The sequence below is a fragment of the Melospiza melodia genome, chromosome 4 (genome assembly GCF_035770615.1).
Source record: "Melospiza melodia melodia isolate bMelMel2 chromosome 4, bMelMel2.pri, whole genome shotgun sequence".
NCBI classification, from domain to species: domain Eukaryota; kingdom Metazoa; phylum Chordata; class Aves; order Passeriformes; family Passerellidae; genus Melospiza; species Melospiza melodia.
The window spans coordinates 61,574,112-61,591,480 of record NC_086197.1 but is presented as its reverse complement, the minus strand read 5'-3'; the positions used below and the strand labels follow the sequence as shown (position 1 = coordinate 61,591,480).

General features: G+C 39.9%; 1 long non-coding RNA gene across 1 annotated transcript in view; it reads left to right on the top strand.

The window, feature by feature from the left end:
• Positions 1-7,416, top strand: part of LOC134417567 (uncharacterized) — a 55,114-nt gene extending 47,698 nt beyond the window's left edge. Inside the window, exon 6 of the long non-coding RNA XR_010027592.1 lies at positions 7,180-7,416. This is a non-coding gene — a long non-coding RNA (uncharacterized LOC134417567). The remainder of the gene's footprint in view (positions 1-7,179) is intronic.
• Positions 7,417-17,369: the final 9,953 nt, after the last annotated feature.

Genomic DNA, 17,369 nt, shown 5'->3' with positions numbered 1-17,369 from the left:
ATTCCCCAAAGCCTACTGAGAATGTAAAAAGAGGAATGAACTTTTGAGATAATGTCCCATTATGTAGCAGACCACATATCTCAAGCTGCCATTAAGATGAGATTCAGCAGTGGTGGACGACAGAAGAGTCTAAAATAATTATCCATTATGAGAGGATTGGCATCTTTCCTGAAAGCATCCTGCACTGTACCTTGGTAGAAAGAGGGCACAAACTGCCTTAGATCAATGCTCTGGCTACTCTGGTTTTATTTTGGGAAGCACAGGTGTTTCCATGCCCCATGGTAGTCTGAATCATAGTGTCCAAATGAACAATCATTTAAGAACACAAGTTTCCCAGGTGACAGGATGCATGCCTCTTTACATTGATCACTTAATCACTCATTAGGAGGGAGACTAAAGACAGTCCACTGGTGTCTGGAGCACAAGAGTCTGTAAACAGTGTACTTTTCTCACTAGGTATGTGAAATGACTTGAGATGTTTAAATGTGTTTTAATCTCATTGGGAAGTGAATAACACTATGTTTTGATATTACTTCTAAAATAAGTATCAGAATTGTGTTTGGACAAGTAACATGTCTGTAAAATGGGCAAAACACTTGTGACTTGAACTCATGAAGGGTGGAGAGCCAGATGCTACACTGCAGTCAGCCATTGTTCTGTTAGACAAATCACTTCCTCAGTGTTATCTCCTCCTGTCGTTCCCTATCTTGTTTATTTGTATTGCAGACTCTTTACAGCAAGACACATTTCCCTGTAAGTGTCTGGGCAGTGGCTAATATTTACTCCTTGTTCGTTGTCATGATGTTTTCAGATCTAAAGTGACTCTTATGGATCAGGTTCAAGGGTAAACTGCACAGTGCTTTTAGTGCCGTGGAACAAATTCAGGTGTGTTTGCACTGAAAATGTACTCTAGTCCATATATCACTGGTACTCTGTAAAAATCAAAAGAGTTATAAATTTGGCTTTTAAGGTCCCACTTTGCTAAAAACCCTGAGTGGTTTTTTGTTGCTGTATAGTGAATTTTTTTGTTGCTGTACAGTGAATTTTTCACTTCAGCTACGTTCATATTTTCAAACCTGCAATAATTTATCACAATGCCCAGGATTATAAATCCTTAATTCTGGGAACTTCTGTTAATTTTTATATATAAGAAATAAAGTCCAGGAGATGTCCAACCAGCTCTGGACTTGTGATGCATCAAATGGGATGTTATGCATCAAATCAAATTTTTCATGTTTTAGATACCTAAATAAAACTTGATCACAAAAGACAACTTAATACTGCAACAAAGAATTGCAGAAATGAAAGATTAAAAAAAGTTTTTTTTCAGTTTGATTCAAGAATGTCAGACCAAATCATTTGGTTAACATCTTTATGACTGTTCCATTCTGCTATCATTGTTATGTCTAAAGGTCAATCTCTTTACCCCATAATACAGATTTATTTTGTTTGCATAGCTGATTCATTCTTTCCTTCCTGAGTCAGATGTAACAATCTCCCTTTGACCTTCTCTGTAGGTGTTGTAGGCAAAATCCTACACAAGTTGTTAAGAGCAAACATGCACTGACTTTCCACTTTGACTATGGATTCAATAGAAGTAAGAGTCCAGTGACAGCATAGGACTATGGAAGCATCCCACAGGATTGGGATGCTTTCTTGAGCTTTTGGGAAATAAGGATCCTCTTCTAGAAATACAGTGGAGCTAATGCTAATGCATTACTTAGGCAGAGATTAGCACTTTGAAATACCACGTATTTGATAATCTTTATATGGACATAAGAGACAGCTTGATGGATGACTATTCTGATGCTAGCCTGTCTTAATGACTCTCAACAAACTTGATATTTATCCTCTTTTTCACAATTTCTATTCTATAATAGTGATAAGACAGTAAGCAGAGTGTTTCCAACCAATGGAAACAGTGGAAATCACTTAGTCTTCATTTATGTTTCAGACTGAGGATCAAAACAATTGCTTAGATATACCATGGCCATTCACTATCCTGTCTCTTCAGCAAATCACAGGCAGCCTCCAATTTTTGACTGAATGAGGTAATTTTCTTTCAAATGGTGCCCATAATTCATATGGTGACCTCAAAATATGAATCTAAGCCTGTTTTTCAAGAAGGATGGGTAGTTCAGCATAATCCAATGGAAACCAGATATTCTGTCGTTTCTGTGTGATTGGCACTAAGGTTCTGTTATGAGAAACAGAAATTTCAGGTGTTATTAGTTTTGGATTTGGGACACCTGGATTCAGTTTCCTGTGACACCAGTCATGTCCACTGGGATACTGGATGAGTGTAGATCCAGCAAAGGACTTTGTTGCCCTGCAAGGCACCATCCAGACCTACAGACTGCACTTTTGTTTCTGGTTGTGGTTATGCTTCCTACGTAGTGACCTGTTATAAATGAGATAGAAAGTAGTTTTCCTATTAAGGACAAAGACGTAGGTGCCTGACAGCACTTTAGATCTTTGGTGCCTGAATAAGAGTGGCAGACAAAAACTTCCATTCATTCAGGTAGTGCCCAGAGAAAAGTGCCTACATTTCTGTGAATGAACAGGGCAAATTTCTTTATTATTTTGTTTTTTCTTTCTGTGTCCTACACAGTACAAATGATAAATCAAACCATAATTTCTTCAGTAACTGTCATCTTCTCCAAGTTCAGATTTTAGGATAGCATGACTGCAATTACTTAACTCTTTGAGAAAGTCTACCTTTTAAGTGTGAAAACCTACAAAAAATTTCCAGAAGACACTTTTTTTCTTCAATTTTCCTCAGCGCTTTACATGAAATATCTGGGTGAATGTTGTCAGGTATTGTATACTACTGTGATTCTGCTGTGTTTTTACACTCATTGATTCATACTGAGAATCTTGGTAAGTGTATCTGTTCCTACCTTTTGCTTCAGCAAGGCAAGCCTTTTCTTTGTGGTCATGAGTCCTGCAGAATGCAGGAAAAGCTTGAACCATCTCTGTTATAGCTCACTGTGTGCTTGCCAAATCCTAGTATGATTCCAAGCAAAAGATCAGTTGTTCTTTCCAGCTTGCTATGTCTTACCTATTTCATGGGTCTGTTGCAGGCTGTTCAGTTTGCAAGTGCCTCTCAAAGCACCTAGTAAACTCAGATTGCTGAGGCTCCAGAACAGCCCAAAATGTTTTCCAAAGCATTTCTCTGGTGTGGCAATCCACCTTCTTCTGAGTACTGCTGGAGTTTCTTGTGTTCCATTCTGTCATCTCCAACCACGTCCTCCCCATTCTTCTGCCTCAGGGCAGAAGGTGTGGGGAGGGTAAAGAGAAAAAGTTTATCCTATACCTGGTTTGAACAATATATATGTTGTTTACTTCTTGTGGACGTCAACACATTTTTTTTTTTTTAGCACTATCCCTTGATAAGGCAGTTTCAGCATTCAGAGGCATGGGCAAATCACAGTTCCAGAGTGGATATAAATCCCAGCACAGCTGGATATGCAATCTTTAGCTTCCCTATATCTGTAAGTAGCCAATTCCTGGAGCCATCTCACAGAAAGGACATCTTTTTCCCAGGGGCATTCTAGCAAGTAAAACCTGTTACAGTGAGTTCCTGTTCCTGAGCTAAATAAATGCAAAAGCAGTGGATACAGAATAGAAAAGCTGTCCAGGGATTTGATCCAATAGAACCACTCAGAGTCAAGCACTTCTGACCAGTAGTCCTATGCTGTGCATCTTACATGTTGGTCATAAAGATCTTCTGGAAATTATACAGATTTTGTAAGCAATGTGATATACTGAAAAAACTTGCTAGCATCAGTATGTGAAGAACCTGACTTAGCCCTCGAGTCCATCCAAAATTCCTGATTTTGAAATTGTCCTGCATGAACAAATGAGTGGATTTCAATGCATATTTACACACAATTGCTTGTACTTCAAAAGGTGCATATATGACATTATTATTTTATGTCACTACCTATGACTAAGCCTTGATCATACCATCAATCTGCACATTTTTTATTCCAGTCTTTCTTGCTTAGAGATGGACCCTGATTTTTAATAGGCTTATTTATTTTATTTACAATACCAACAAATAGATATAAATATATATGAAGTGCAAAAAATTATTTTTCTGTGGCTGCATAAAGGATTTTTCAAACGGTGGTTCTGAGCAAACAGTGGAAATGGATAGAACAGGGAAAGAAATGTCCATTTGAAAGTGAGCTTGTAAGACTTTGCATGCCCAACAGTGACAAAAATATGTTTTTGCATACCACATGCTTGGTATGCATTAACCCCTGTCCCAGTTCTAAGGGCTACAATGTTTTCTGGATAGTGGCAGTTCTGCAAAAATAAGTTACCTTTTTCTTCTAAAATCCTGCATGGATATCAGAATTTTCCACTGCATTTCTGTGACTGAGCTGTACATGAACGGGACTGACATAAAAGCAAATGTTAAGCAGGGCGTCCATTGGTATTTATGTTAGAATTCATTTGTATTACATTGGAGAAGGCATTGGAAGTCATGGAAGAAAGAGAGAAATCCCTTTCAAAAGAGCTCTGTCACAGAGCACACGTATTATCCTGCCTGTGATGTTATTATCCCTGTTTTAAGCAACATTAGCGGGCATATTGTGCATCTGTGAATACTAAAAAATAGGAAAAAAATATTATATTAGACATTTATTTGAACTGAGACTAATTTTTGGTCTCTTTTTGCTGCCTTTAAGGAGTCCTTGTCAATGAATATGGGTTGTGGATAATAGGAAATTTAATTAAAAAATCAATAATTATGTTGCATCTTGCTCTTGATACCTTTTTTTCAGTCAGGTAGGAATTAAAAGACAGAGAGGGAAGATTCATATTTTGCTCAGGTATGTTATCCTGCTTATTGTCAGATACTCACTTGACTTTTCCCTAAGAATCCAAGGTCTGGTGATTTCTTCAGAACCCTCCACTTGTAAAAATTTTGCCCACCAAAAGGAGTAGAAAACACATTGCTATGCTCAGTAATTACTCACAGTAAATGAACACAGGTCAACTTTTTGTCAATATTTATGTTAGGTTTTTGTTACAAACCTTGTCACCTACTGAGCTTATGTAATGAATTAAATAAAGGGGACCAAAGCATTATCAAGAAGCATTCCCAACCAGAAAAGAATCCAACTTTATCATGTTAATGCCTTAGCTATATTCTGCATTTTCATGACACAGTATCTACAAATTTGGGTTGCATGCCCTTCGTCTTTCTAGCCACAACACTCAGATTTATGACAGCATAGATTTCCCATTGGAACAGATGGTTTACTGCAGCAGAATTTATAAAAGCTTCATTTCCCAGACCTTTTTCTGCAGCACTTTTGCTCATTCCCCTCCCTTTCCCAACGTGACAGAGCATTGTATGTCTCTGACACTGAAATTAGCACAAAGATGTGGTTCCCTGCAAATCTGCTCTGCATAAATAATCATTGAGATTGCTGACCTGCTAAGGCTCCTAGCTGGCAATCACACTACAAAGCCTGTAATTTCTCCTACTTGGTGCTGCTCCACCATTTCCTTATCCTGACTTCTATGCAGCTATGCATTTCCCATGTCTGACATCAGAGAAAATAATCAGCTGGCACTGAGGAACATTATCATTCTATGTCTTATATGTAAGTATCTTGGCTTAGTAAGAAAAGAGATAGGTATCAGAAAAAGGATGTGACTCAACAAAATTAGGCCAAGTTAAAAGTGTTTAGGTTTTCAGGAAGTATTATAATTTCAGTTTTTCCATAAATCAGATTTGTAACAGATGGGTGAAATGTAGGTCAAATGCAGCAGACATCTTCGTAAGCATTTGCTTTAATGGTTTCCTTGATAATTTCTGCCTCTCTTGTTACATGATAAAGGACGGTTCAAATCAGTCCATGCAGACCACTTGCAATAAACAAGGGGTGCTGACTGAGAGAGCAATCCTGCAAAATGAAGGGCAGGATTGTGGCATTCACTTTTGCCTCAGGCCAATTTCATCCTAGATGCACACTGGATAAAGCAACAGCATTGCAGGCAGGCAGAATTTGCACCCCTGTTAGTAAGTACTGTGACACATTTTATAAACAAGATTACACACACCGAGGTGAAGTTCTTAAAATCACAGGGCACCAAAAGGCCAACCTAGGACAGAGTAGCAGCCTTGGCTTTGAATTTCCCACCTCTTCCCAGCTGAGTACCTGAGATTTACATGTCTGCCTTTGTATTTTGACAAAAGCTATATGGCACACATAGCCACCTCCTCAAAACAATATTTTGTTTATTCTCAGTCATTTCCTTTTAATGGCTCACAGCCCCTTCAGTAAATATATATATGTATATGAGAATTTAAATGATCGGAGTTTTAAATTAGGTATCCCTTGGAGCTGTGAGGGCCTACTGCATAAATCCACCATTGCTCAGAGGCACGAGGGATGTAGCTGCTCCTTTGGAGCTTTCAGAGGCTCTGATGCTGATGCTGTGCCTGCTGCACACGCTGCTGGCTCTCATCTCATGACGTGCACAGAGCTCCGTGAGCACGGCTCTGCCCCTGCAGCTGCTCAGTGCACTGCTGGGCAGAGAGAAAATAGACATCTCTGCTACTTATGTGATCTAGCTTTAAGTATAAAAATAAACACACACAAAAACATTCAAAATAATCTGTCATGTTACCCTTTCTTCATGAATACCATTCTTTAGTAGTTGTTTTCCTCATATCTGATATGTTTCCCTAAATTAGACACCATGTTTCTTGTTTTACATTGGTAATTGTGTGCTGCCAGGATTTGAATCCAGAGGAAAAGGTCAGTTAAACCCAGAAATTATTTTTCTAATTTATTTCTAAATTTGTTTAGTTCTGACTCCGAGACCAAATATTGTCATTATTTTTTTTTTATGGACTTCATTTGTTTATGTACTCTACCAAGAGAAGCCAGTCAGTAAAACTCTTGCCTATGTGCTTAATTCAACAGAATTGCCATTCACCTTAAAGATATACTTAAGTACTTCTCTTGCTGGCATCTCTGGGTAGAGCTGCTAATAGGAAATTACAGTTACTGATACAGAAAGATGTACTAATTTCAAAATCCCTGTCTTAGAAGACCTTGCAACCTGTATGGAAAACAGTTCTCGAACAAGACTCATCTCCATAGGCCAAAGGCAGGTAAGAAATGACATTGTTTCCCTGTTTTACTCTAGGGAGGCACTGCTTCAAAGTGCAAGTCAAACCTGCCATGGGACAGATGAAGGCCAGGCTGAGTCTCCCTCTGCAAGCCTTGCATTAAGAGGGTGCAACAGAAAGCCTATGTTTGGGGCCTAAGGACAACATCCACTGGAACCGAAATCAATTGTAATCTTTCCACGGCACAAATTAGCTTTGGCTATGATCCAATAGGAAAATAAATTTTAGCTCACTGATGGGGTGAGTGGAACTGATCATCTTTGCTGCCAAACTGTCTGTTTAAAAGGAGTATGCAAAGTCCCATTTCCCCTCACACAGCAGAAACTTGTTAAGAAGCCACTCTTTTGGTGATACTTCTAAGCTCTCCTCTGGGAGCACTCATCCCGTAAATGTCTTTTCGGGCATTTCTGAAGGATAGCTGCCAGTATTTGTTCTGGCTCTGTTTCTGATTCTTCCTTGCTCTCTTCTCCCTTGTTGCACTAAATTCATTTGCTGGTTCTTCTCTAATACATACAGTAATAATAAGATCAAGAGAAAAGGGAGCTGGATAGGGTCATAAAAGCCTTTAATGAAGATGCTACTCTGGTTTCACCAGAAGTTACTCAGAGATTTTGGAAACCTTCTTATCTTACCCTAAAAAACCTTGCAACTCTCTTTTCATTAAAGAGATTGAATCCAATTTATCACACCTACGTGTTATATGGTCGTCCTTCTGGATCACACAAAATCAGAGCAGTATCTTTTGTCTCTCTTTGGCTTTTGGCAATTGGGCATACTGGTGAACTGTTGTTGACTGGAAGGGCCACCATGTCAAAGGCTACACACTCCTCTTCATCACAACTCCAGGCTGAAGACTCTTTTGACACTATAAGCAGTTTGGAATACATACTGATCAAATATAAAAATACCTTTGATAGAAAATTGCCTGTATAAAATAAGTATCTCACAGGTTAGTTACCTTACTTTTATGAGAAGTGGAAGAATATTGTGACTTGTGACTATGCCTAAGCCCTGAATGATGGGCCATTTAAATATGATGTAAAAACTCTGCAATAAACATATCTTCATGTTTAATGACTCACATTTTGAGGATGGAGGGTAACAGCCATTTTGCTTTTCTCCACCTCCAAGAGGGTTAGAAATTAACTCTTTCTCCTTTTCACATTCTCACTATTGCAGCACACAGCAAAAAAATGCGTGTTCCTCCTTGCTTGATGTCGCCCTGAAATTATGCATAGTAATGGATTATCAAAGCAGAGCTGCTGTGATTGGTAATGATATTTTTCAAAATGGATCTTTGACATGGCATGGAAATTGTGCTCTGGCTTTTAAACAGTGCTGATATGGATTTGATAAGGTGCACAGGCAGGGTTGGAACCACAGTTCCCAGAGCTGTGTCTCTTTTCCAGGACACTTGCACCACCAAGAAGGGCACTGGTCTACCCTGTGATACAGCTCCACAGCCACATGGCATGTTACCTCAGCTTCCATCATTTAAAAACAACCCAAATTCAAAAACTAGAGAATAGAAATTAGTCTGACAAAGATGACATTTCTCAGGACTGGCTATCTTCAAAATGCATTCTGTTGATCACAGAGTCCTTGATTTCCTTTCTGGGCAAGCAATTTGTGCACATTTTTCTGGGGAGAGAATTTCCCTTTGGAAAGCAGTGAGAGAGATTGGACAAATGATAAAAAGTTTACAGAAGCCTGTCAGCTGCCTAATCCTTAGAAAAGTTTGAGGTAAGATGTTTTAGAGAGGGACACCTGCATGTCCATAAACACCCATGCATTCATTTACACATCACACAGAAATGTCAGCCACAACCTAGGCCTCACTGTTCCCTGTAAAGATAGAGTTCATGCCTAAAATATAATAAACTCCACAGCTGATGGCATCTGAAAGGTGGTAGATCTATGTACAGATCAATGGTATTCAATTTATACTCTGAAAAACCTAATTTTTCTGCCTTTATTGGAGTACTGCTTGAATAAAGATTGTAAACCAATTTTTTAATGACAATGTATACCTTAATATCTTATTTGAGCAACAATAGAGAAGGAAAGGAATAAAGAGACTTTTTTTTTTCTTCAATCTTTGTTGTACATTTAATCTATTTCCATTATTATAACTGAAAAGTAGCAGACATTAATAGACAAAATGTTGCTCATGATCCATTTTATTTCTTTTGTTAGTGAGTGCTACTCACTTCAATTTCAAATCCAGTTTGGACTGTAGATTATTAATAAAGTTGACGATGAATCAAATTCCACCCTTTGTAATCTTAACCTCTGAAAGATTTACTAAATTCTCATGTTCTTCAATCTTATGTGACTAACACAGTCAGAAGAAAATATAAAAATTGCAGCTGGGCAGATAAGATTTAGATTAAGAGAACCATTACCTCATAACAGCACTAGGAAGAGAATACAAATATTAAATTGAGTTTGGATGTTGCTCAAAGCAGAATGTAAAGTGATGGGAAGAGCCTGTGAACCCCCTGCTGCTGGGCGAGTCACTTTTCCTAGCGTAGCAGCAGTACTTAGATAATCAAAATAATACACTATATATTTCTATTTCAGTTAATCAGGAATAATTGTGAATAACCTTCCTACAAAATATTTTCCTCCACCAAGCATGCCATTTTGTACAGAAAATTGCCACCCCATGGTTTTCAAAGGGCTTGAGCCATGTGAACATTTTCTGTGAGGGGTTGGGTTTGAAAGGTAAGTGTTCCTGGACAGATGGCCCACCAGATGGGTAAGGATGGGAGCCTGCCACCAGTATCTCATGGCCAAGGGTGGTTGAGGCTGAGCCCTTGACTGTGGATTACACTGTTATTTGTGGAGCAATGTGCTGGACCAGGTTCCCATCCCATGCAAGTTCTCAGGGCACCAGCAGAACCTCAGGCTCCACCTGCAAAGCTGACCATGTGGTTCGACATCTTCAGATATCAGCCCCAGGTTGTGCTTGAGAGGTGATCCAGTGGCCCTAATCTGCTGAGGAATTTCTCTGGGTAAACCACAAATTGCTCTTCTTTCATACTTCCCTCTCCATCTCTTCTTTCTTCCTCTACTCATCAGGCGCAGAAGGGAGGTTTGTTGGCTGAAGAGAACGTAAGGAGGGGAGGAATAACACAGCTCCCTGTACTTGTCTGATCTTGGAGATGCTGATGCAGAAGGCAGAACCACGTTGTCTCTGTTCTCATGAAGAATCTGTAGCTAACATTCCTCAGGGGACAAATATTCAGCTGGGAGCTTTAGGAAACAGAAACCCTAGATCTTCTGGGGTCAGTCACTCAAAGAAGGTAAGAGTAGTAAAAAAATAGAGACAATGTTCTGGGTCTATTTGCCAAGCTATTTCTTCATGTTGGTTGTTTTTGCCTGTTCCTGGAAATGCAAAGGGCCCAGAAATGGTTGTGGACATGTTTGTACATGCTGGTGTCAGCTCTCCTTTCAAGTTCATCCAAAGCTAGAAAGAAGAGTAATCTGAGAATCGATTTTTGCTTCTGTTGAGCTCTGAAATATGTCAGATTTGTGCTTCAAAGAAACTGCTTATTCACCCACTCAGGATTCCACTTTTTTATATTCTCCTTTGCATTTTAACTGCACCCAGTGGACTGTTCTTTCAAACTGAGAAATCAGACACTCAGCTGAATACCAGCAGCTTTTGTGACATGTGTGCTGTGGTAAACAGCCCTTGTTTCTTCTGCTGCTGCATAAAACCTGAACTGAGTGCTTTTCTCCAAAAGGAGTTAGTATTATGCTTTCTCAGATTATTTTTTTAAATTGATACATATGATGGGCACTTACAAAAATTCTTCAGTCACAGTGAAAAATCTCAGTGATAGTTGCTCATGTTACAGAGTACCAGTCATTACAGAGTTATAAATGATATCCATTACCTTGGATGATCTGTAGCTCACATTTCCTGAAGGTGAACTGAACACCTACATTCAATGGCCAATATATCTAAAATGAAGCATAATCTTCAAATATTTACGTTATTCTGAATCTTTGAGAAAAATATGTAGGGCCAGCTTCAGGTCAGAGTCCTGTCTGGAGCAGCACAAAATCACGGAGTTTGACTGCAGTAAAATTGCTCCTTATTCTGAAGAGGAGACCTAATTCTCAGGCAGCAAGCAAGTAACAGAGGTGATTATCCAGTACCTTGTGATTATCATAATATTCATCTGTCACTGTGATATTGTCAGCCAGCACAGGATCCATTTACTGTGCCACCTTACAGCCATCAGCAAGGAGCGCAGTGGATCCCGGCTAAGGCATGTATCAGCATCTACTGTGGCCAAGAAACAAAACGCTTCTCCTACCTGTGGAAATTTATACTTATAAACCAGAGTGCACCACTTGCCTGGAGTGGTAAATCCTTGCTCGGGCAGATTTCTTTCCTGTAGCCAGGCTCAGTAGCAGCCTGACAATGCAGGAGACCATGTGTACAACTCAGATCTGATCTTGTACAAAGCTATCTCCTATTAGATTTATAGCCAGGAGCTGTTGAAACAAGCAGGGCTTATATTTATTTCCTTCAAGTGTTGATGTGAACACACTTCACTCATGAGTCTATTTGCACAACATAATTAGGAAGGATGTCAGCTTGCCTGACTGAGTTAAGTTTCACAGCTCTTATGTCCTTAAGACTGCCTCTGCTGCCTCTGCTACTGGAGCAGCAAGAGGAGGTAGCTGAGTGCATAGCTCAGGAACAGGCCAGTGGATGTGGCCATAGATATTCTCCTTTCTGTGCCTTTGTTCTCCAAGTACCCTCTTGTCCATGTTGCCTATTCAGGCTATAAGGAATTTTGGGGCAGGGATTGTTTCTATTGATATGTAGAGTGACATGGTACACTAGTTTGAAGTCCTCACCAGCTCTGTACATATTCCTAAATCAAAATCACTATAGTAACACCAGCATGCCATTTGACCATTAAGATTGTGAAAGTTAATTTATTCAGGCAAATGGCACATTGACAAAGTTATGTTGTCTCCCAGCTCTTCACACTCTGCTGTGCCATAAAACTACAGAATATATAATTAAACAGCATTTAGGCTGAAGGGACCTTGATGATAAGCAAGACTTCTATATACTTCTATAATAGAAACTAAGGATATCATTGAGTGGTGACGAAATTATTTTCATCAGGGATAAGGTGAACATTAGTAATTGTTCAGTAGTGCTCTGGATGACAAATATATTGCCTTCATCGTCCAACAGGGTTAAAATTTAAAATTTGGGAAACAGGAAGGAAGGAAGGAAGGAAGGAAGGAAGGAAGGAAGGAAGGAAGGAAGGAAGGAAGGAAGGAAGGAAGGAAGGAAGGAAGGAAGGAAGGAAGGAAAGAAAGAAAGAAAGAAAGAAAGAAAGAAAGAAAGAAAGAAAGAAAGAAAGAAAGAAAGAAAGAAAGAAAGAAAGAAAGAAAGAAAGAAAGAAAGAAAGAAAGAAAGAAAGAAAGAAAGAAAGAAAGAAAGAAAGAAAGAGAAAAAGAAAAAGAGGAAAGAGATAAAGCAAGAGCAGCTCATATTGAACTGCAAATTTTTAGTGCAATAAATTGGAAATCTGGGTAGTGCAATAAATTGGAAATCTGGGTGGTGGAGTAGGAAAGAGAGTGACAGGAAAATTTAATATTCTTCCTACTAATTGTAAGCCAGTGCAAAAGCCAGAGCTGAGTCCATCTTGGTGGCATAGAAAGGAGCTAACTTTACCATGTTATGCTTCTAGAAAGACAAATTATTGATAAACAAGAAGTACTTTTCATGTTTTTTTTTTTTTTTTTCATCTAGAAGGTACAGAACTCAACTCAAAAAAGTTCTGTTTCAATACAGCTGTTCCATGAACTGTGAACTAAATTAAAGTAGATTTAAACTAGTTCCAGGTTTCAGCCTGCAAAATAAGACCAGGATAGCTGTTGATCCCCCATCTTACTGAGATAATAGGAAAATAACTTGATTTATAATGAGTCCCTTTGGCCTTGTTTATGTATGGACTTGTGGCAAAAACTTCCGGAGGGAGGCATTCCTACTCTCATTTCTGAAACTTACACCACTTTGTTTTGTAATTTTTATTTTTGGTAATCTCTTTTGTAAACAGTGTCCTGCAGAGATCTACAGTAGTGAGTCCAATGCAAACAGGACATCAAAACGCATTACATTTAAAAACACATGCTGGTGTGTAGTTAAGATTGCAACACTCAGGACTACAGCTTGTAACATTATATGGGGCTACACTATACAAACACTTGAAATGAAGAATTTCTCACACAGTTACTATTATTTTTGAGGGAGTTTATGTTTGGGTTTCTCAGCATCTTATCACAGACTTTAATACCCTTTCCTTGAAAAATCCTCGCTCCTCCTTTGCACGTGACAGAAACCACTGTGTAACCAGACCTCGGGGATGCCTTTGCTCAGGCAAGCTAAAGCAGGCCTTGAAGGCAGCTGGGATTTGCAGGTAGCTCCAGCCTGGGCAGTGATGCAGCCGACCTGGGGGGAGCAGCCCAGCGCACAGAGCCCACTGAGGGGCAGTGAGACCGTCGCTCAGACCCTGTCCCACCTGAACCAGCCCTCCCACCTGCTCGTGGCTCAGCTGCCGCCACACAGGCGCTGCGCAAAGCACCCCGTGACCCTTTGCGGTCCCCAGTGTCTGTCTCACTGCTCGTGCCCCCTTCCTGCCCCTGCTGCTGACGGGCAGGGGTGGCTGGAGGCAGCAGTGGGAGGACTGGGCAGAGCAGGATGTAGAAGGCTGATAACTGCACGTGCTTCAAGCTAAATTTAGTGGCTTCTGTTGAAAGAGTATAACAAATGTAGAAATAGGTAACATTCCCTTATTTCACCTCAATCTTTATATTGAAAGGAAGTCCCATATTAAATTGGAAACCTAGGACCTATTTGGGACTCACTCCAGGTTTACTGAGAGAATTAAATTGGGGGGGTCAGGGCTTAGTTCTGTCTGGTAGAGTAGAAATATGTGAAAAGATTTGGCCCCTGTGGAAGATAGTTTCCAGTCTAATTCACTTCAGTGATTTCCGTGTTTGTCTTGCAGCTTGTCCTGCAATGAGATGGAATGCCGCACTGTGTGGGAATTCACTGTTTTGTAACTAGCTTTTGCAAAGAGAAAAGACTGCTTTGATAGAGATATCATTCAGTTTAGGCAACATCCAAGCTTTGCCAACATCCAACCTTGGCCTTACAGCCTGCTTAGTTTGCTAATATACTGCAGGAGTGCATCCCAAGTTTCTCAGATGACTTTGATTATTTCCTCATGCATAAATTAAAATGATCCTGAAAACTGTGCAGTTTACTCTCTGTGGAGATCCCTGTATTTCTGGTTTGACATAGTTCTCCCCAGCTCCTTTTCATCCATCGAGTTTCTTGCAGTGGAAAGCAACAGCAGTGCAGGCAGTGCTGAGACACTGTGTCCCTACAGCCATGGAGCCACCACATCAAGATAGTTGACAAGGCAGCTTTTAAAAATCTCTTGACACAGCTGAAAAAGAATGTTTGCTTTAAAAACTTGTCTGACCACATCAGTTAAAAAGAGTGACTGAACAAAGAACAAACTCCAGTCTCTAGCAGATAGTAGCAGAAATCTGGAATTACTTTCTAAGCACCAAAGTGCATTTACTAAAGGTTTCCACTTGCAGAGGCAGTATCAGCTTTGGGCCCATATCACAAGCCACATTTTAATGACGTTCTAATGAAAATTTGCTCTAAGTGTGACTGAAGTGCGTATATGGCTTTTAGTCAGAAGAAATATATATCTGAGGAAATTCTTGACTGTCTTTTAGACACTAGTAAGGTAGAAGCAGCACTTATGAATTAAAAACAGTCCTAGAGACAACCTTTGGACGCTACTTGCAGAAAGATTGATTCCTATCATCTTATCAGCCAAAGCATATGACTGCAGAACACACTAAGTGCTGGCAGGCTGTTTCCACTGCTCTGACACAGACATGACCATCAGATTATCTGCTTGGGTACAGAAGGTCAGCAGTCTTGCTGAGATCTTGGAATACAGGGAGGACAAATTCCTTTTTGTTACCAGGTACAAGTTAAATGGAAAAAAAAAAAAAGGAAAAGCAATCAATTTTAATGAGTGACTCTGTATTTACTGTTACAGCTGAGAGCAGAGTTTGGCTCATTGTGTGTAGATATATCTATGAATAACCTTCTTAACCTGTTGGAAAGCTAATGACGGAAAATGTTCCCCATAAAAGTATATATATTTCAGCTGTGTAAATATGTTAAAAACCCCTAAACTGTCAGCCGACTTGCTGGCAGATGTATGAATGCTTTAGCAAGATCTCTGTACTCCACATAGCTTCATTTTTATCCTCTACATACACACACACACACACACAGAGGCACACACGTGTATAGACTCAGCAACATTTAGAGTACAGAACTCTTTGATCAATTAGCTCCTCCAAGCAAACAGGATCTGTGGCAGAATATGTTGTACTGCTTATGAAACACATTTTATAAGCTTTACCTGGATGCCAGCTGTAAAATGCAGCAGGAAATCCTAAGCCCTAAGAAAGGGAGGGTCTTTTTTGCTCCCTTCGTACCTTCCAGGGGAGAACAAGAGACAGCTTAAGATAGCACTGAAGTCTCTTCATAGATGCCCCAGCAAGACCAGAGGGTTTCCGTGTTTTCTAACTCCATAAGTTGCTTTTATCATGGGCTAGTGGCAAATTTTTAAATGCCAAGTAAGAAACATGGAGTAGGTGTCTTTAAGTCCCTCTGCCCCTTGGTATTTCTTCTGGAGAGATGTGAATGACAAATTCAGGGCTAAATCCTGACTCAAACTTGTATGTCCACTGTTTCAGTGGAAAAAAAGGGGGAGGATTTGACACACACTTCTGGTATTTTTAAAAGCTAATAAAGTGCTTAAATGTCTATAACTGAGCAGCTATAGTGAATAGTTTTTTTTGGCAAGACTTAAGACATATTTACAGCATGCAATTGGAAAATAAGCTTGTTATATGTTATAAATAAACTATTCCCAGTGACAGATTAAGAAAATATTGGATATGTACAAAATGACAGCATTAAACAATGAAAGTATTTCCTGAGGAGCTGAGCCTTAGCAAAAGCCACAGACAAAATATTTTTAGTGGCATTCCAACACTCTGTGTTTCAGAGCCATTTATAACACAGCTCATTATGAGATATTCCTTTCTGCTACAGGCCACAGCTGGATATACCAAAAAATTAAAGAAATATTTACCTACGAGAAAGAGTCACAGTACCTGGCTTTATTTCGTACAGCTAATTTCTCCTCTTCAATCCACCATGTGGGTTCAAGAGAAGAATTTGCCCTTATATCTCCAAATCCTTAAGTACCTGCCTCTCCTGAGAACTGCTATAAATCCAGTCATTCCCGTATGCATGAGTAAAAAATCACAGAAAAAGACTTCTGCAGGAGCCTGTCAGGGTAGGAGGATACCTGTACCTGTGGGCTGTAATTGACTGCTCCCTTACATCCTCCTACAACAAGGCAGCTCTGAACCCTCTTACAGCACATGCAAAATGGATCCTGACTTCAGCTATTGTGCTGGGCATGAAAACTAGCTTTCAAGTGAGTCATGCTGCTAAAAGCTCAGGTATACTTTCTTGTCTCTATAGAACAGCTAAACTCAACCACTAAACAAATTATAGCCCTTAAGGACTCAGATGGGGTGGTGAGGTGGAAGGTGAAAGGAAGAGCACAAGTGTGAAAATGCATTGCCTCTGAGCAGCAGTAGCTTGAATACCTTGAGGGCATTAGGAGGAAAATGCTCAGAGAAGGCACTTTGTGGGTTTTGTGAAAGGTAAAAGCATCATTACCTGAGAAGCTGGCCTGCAGGTACGGGACAGTTGTGCTATTGTGCAGTGGCACCAAAAAGGGAATTTTGTCCCCTTCGCACTGGGCACTTAATAACATTTGTGCTGCTCTGCCTTGTCTTTTGGCTGATGACTCACACCAGAACTCACTCCAAGCATTTTGCTTTGAGGAGCTGCTTTTTAGCAGTGTTTTCCCCCTACCAGGATTTGTCTGTTCTTCTGGGGTTTTCACCATATTCCTCCCAGCCAGGGCAGATGGCACAGTCTGTTATTGACCTGGAAAAGCTGCTCTAGGGAGAAGAAATAAACTGGGAGGACGCGGAGATGTATCATCACTTTTCTCAGGGGACATCTCAGTGGAGATCTAGATTC